The sequence below is a fragment of the Anneissia japonica genome, unplaced genomic scaffold, assembly GCF_011630105.1.
Source record: "Anneissia japonica isolate Jap-2015-1 unplaced genomic scaffold, ASM1163010v1 scaffold2030_len652032_cov178, whole genome shotgun sequence".
In the NCBI taxonomy this organism is placed as follows: Eukaryota; Metazoa; Echinodermata; class Crinoidea; order Comatulida; family Comatulidae; genus Anneissia; species Anneissia japonica.
The window spans coordinates 252,548-256,704 of NW_022705472.1; positions in this window are offsets into that span (position 1 = coordinate 252,548).

Here is a 4,157-nt window from a genome sequence, read left to right on the forward strand (position 1 = left end):
TACAGGAAACAAACGAACCAGAGCGGCGCCTTTTATTGCTGTTTATTATTTCTATATAGCGCCGCCGCGCGGACGGGGTAAAATTGCTCTCCGTGTACCCACAATGCCTTTGGAACGGATGTTCCACTATATTGGGAAGCTGCTCTATCTCTGCTATTTATTATCTTCGATAAAACGTGATAGTGTGGACAGAACAATAGTTTAACAATCCTCCACACTTAACATTAGAAAAGCATGTTGCCCAAATCAAATACATTCCAAGATTCTGAAATCGTGCGCTCAACAACAAGCAGTTCCCTTTACTAAACCTTTCCAGAACTCGATTGACACATATAATGTAGGCCCTAATGGGTGTTCAGGGGCGGATTTAAGGGGGGGGGGGGTGGGGTGCCGAGTGCCGGCCCTTTCCCTCTCCTTTTGGAAGGTAAACAAATTTAAAGAAAGAAAGAAAAAGAAAAAATTGATCGCCCAAAACGCCTCTGAGATTATCTTCGGGCGTTTAGAACACAACAATTTCGTGGGGGCATGCCCTCGGACCACAATAGGGTAGTATTATCTCGATTATCCCCACTTTCGACCCCCTTTTGTTCCCCACCCCTTTTGGACATCTCTGGATCCGCCCCTGGGTGTTGGTTTTTGAATACTTTTAGATAAGATATCTGCATCAGTTCCGTTCTTGATACTATTCTGCAAAGTAGGCCTAACTGATTTCCACATTACTCAGTTGAGTTGTCAGTACGAATTAGAACTTGGAGTTTGAAACAGTTCCAAGATTCTCATCATGAAAAACATCATCATCAGTGGCGTAACGATGGTGCCGGGGGCCCTTACTTACTGAAGCTGAGTCCCGGTCGCCAATTCCATCGTTGGATTTTAGATATGCTCGCTTTTTAATCATATCTGAATTGTTATTCTAAAATGTTTTTAGCGACGAATGGATGGCCGAAAATGGCACTCAGACTTAAAATTGTGAAAATAACTTTCTTTTTATCTCCATTTTAAATTTTGTTTGACAAATCGGAGGAGTACCGGGCTGACAGGTCCCCTTCCCTTTAATCCGCCACTGGATGTAATATGATATATGCCCTGCAGTCGACACATTATGGTGTTATGTATCAAGAAAGTCCTTTTTGGCCAACGTGCTAGATCGAGGAAGCTATGGGTAGGGCCCCTAGGGGTCGGTGGCCCTGCGGACTGCCGTGTGAGAGGCGTCACTGAACATCATTTTCAATAGTCCTATTATTAATATCATCACCATCCTAGTGGTTATTATTAAAATAATCCTCATCATTTCATCATTATCATTATCTTCATCAATATCATCATCATCATCTTTTTTTTCTCTCTAAGGAAGGAAAAGTTGCCTCCAAGTAGTGTTTTTCCACTGTAAAAACAGTCCATGGATGTAAACGCAAAGCTCCACGCAATATCGACCTGCTTTTGGTGATACGTTTAAAAGCTAAATGTGTTTTAGGCAAGCTAATGTGCTCAGGTATTTGACAGGAAGAAATTGCATGGAGGTTTACCTTTAAGTCATCCATTTTCTTATGTTTTCCAGTCTGATATTGATAATATTATCGAATGGAGCACCAAAAATGGTATCTTGCTTAATGTTAAGAAGTGCAAAAGCACGTATATCACTCGTAGCAGACGGCCTGAGCATTTCACATTCTATTTATAACGAACCTCTTGATGTTATCAAAAAAATTATATATTTAGGTTTTATGATTTTAAGTGATCTAACTTGACACGAACATGTTTCTATGATTACCAAAAAAGCTAGCAGAATATCTGGCTCAGTTCGTTGCCCAAACCCTGTCGCTTACATGTTATTATTAATAATGCTTTATGTATATAGCCTATTCTTAAAGATGGTATTCCTGCATTTTATCCATATCAAAATAATCACATTAATGCTTTAGAAAAGGTTCAGAGACGCTTTAACTCGAGCCATTTTGGGTTATGGCCATGCCTTTAATTATAAAGAGAGATTAATTTTGCTAAACACAACTTACATTGCCACCCTGTTGAAATATCTTTTATTATCGTTTCTTTTATCAACATCATCAATTTAATGTCCATCCTGCTCTTCTTCCTCAAATTAATACCATGCCGATGACTTTAGATTTAAAATCTTACATGCCAGAACCGATTGCCATACATTTTCCTGTTTTAATTTTTACGTATGCCTACAATCATTTAAAAGCATTGTCTCCCACAACATTGTTGTTTTTCAGTATTTTGCCTTCTAATCTATATATATATATATATATACATATATATGTATAAATTATGTATATGTATATATATATATATATATATATATAGACGATAATCATAATAGGAAGAGCAAATGTAAGGTTTTGCTTGGTTTTAATTTTCCGTGTGTTTATTGAAAACAATTATGAATGTATGGCATATTTATCCAATAGAATTTTTTTATGTTTTTTTAAATAATTTATTATTCCTGGAATCTTTTAAATTGATAATCTGTTTTAAATAAATTGTTGATGTAATATGGGATAGTCCAGCTATTATGTATTTTGAAAAAAAAATGTTCACGCGAATGACTTGTTCAGACATAATATCAAATGGCCTATTAATAATTCGTTTAAAATAACTTATTATCTTTTCCGCCATTGGTAATTTTTGATGTCCTTATAAATTATTATCTTTTTCACTCAAAAAGTGCCTCTTGAATTTAATAAGTAAGAACCCTTCGATTTTCATCTATTTCCATAAGCGCCCCTCAATTTCCACTCTGTTTTTCATAAGCGCGCCCCGTTTAAGTAAGCGCCCCGTTTGAATAAGCGCCCCTCAAAATTAAAAGAAAAAAAAATTAAACGCCCGGGCGCGTACTCGCACGAGTACGGTATTCCGATTCGTAATGTTTGCGGCCCTCTATACATTCTATCTAATGATTGTTTTGATTGTCTGCTGCCCTCTATTATATAAAATGAAAGACATGTGAACAACTAGCATTATGTTTTGATATAATTTCTATATGTGGAAAAAACTATCTGCTTTAGTTTTAACGTCAACATGGTAAGTAATTAGTTAAGGATCCGAGACTAGTTAGTTTAGGATATAAAAATATATAGGGTCAAAAAGCTAAGCTTGGCATCCTAGGCCACTGTTGTTGTGTGGTGTGCCGGACCGAGCCTGAAAATTGACACCACCACCTGGGCTGGCATTTGACATGGGGCACGTGGTTTGGTGCAAGTATAAGTAGGCCTTTTTGGCTTAAGAAAGCATGACCTCAATCGCTAACTAATAAATGCGTGTTGAGTATTCAAATTGGCGATCGCATTAGTTGCCTACACTGCTGTTGGCATTTGGCACCCATCGGCATCACATTTGGATTGAGTTCTTCCACCTTCACTTCACCCCATTATCCCATAATATTAGAAGTGGAGAGGTGGTAACATATTAACATTCTTTGCTCATTTTGTGATGAAATTATGAGATCTTACGGAAAATATCAAAATTTGGGTATTAACGTATACAGTACGGCACAGTTTGCAAAATTACCTCATTCCTGCTCACTGCATTTTTGAAATTTTAGTATCTATTATCTTACAACACTGTTTACCACTTTCTTCCTGGTAAATTTCTTTGTATATTTTGTACATGTACAAGTTTATGTTTTTTAGAAAGCTCTCTACATTTTTTTAAATTTTAATCTCATTCCAGGAGAGGAACAATTGTGTGAGGTACCACACCCCACTGTTGAGGAATTCAAGATACCATACCACTGATGAGGAGCAATGGTGCCAAGATACCACACCACTATACCACAAAACTGATGAGGACCAATCGTACAAGGTACCACACCACTGCTGAGGAGCAATGGTGCAAGATACCATACCACTAATGAGGACCAATGGTGCAAGATACCACACCACTGATGAGGACCAATGGTGCAAGATACCACACCACTGATGAGGACCAATTGTGCAAGGTACCACACCACTGATGAGGACAAATTGTGCATGATACCACACCACTTATGATGCATTCGGTTTCCACACAGCCCGAGTTGAGTCATTGAAATGAAAGTCTGAGAATTTAAATTGAAACTGAACATTTCCGAAAATCTGTAACCTCTCAAAAACCTTATCAAAAACACAGTGAAGATTTTAAAAACAATGTTAATT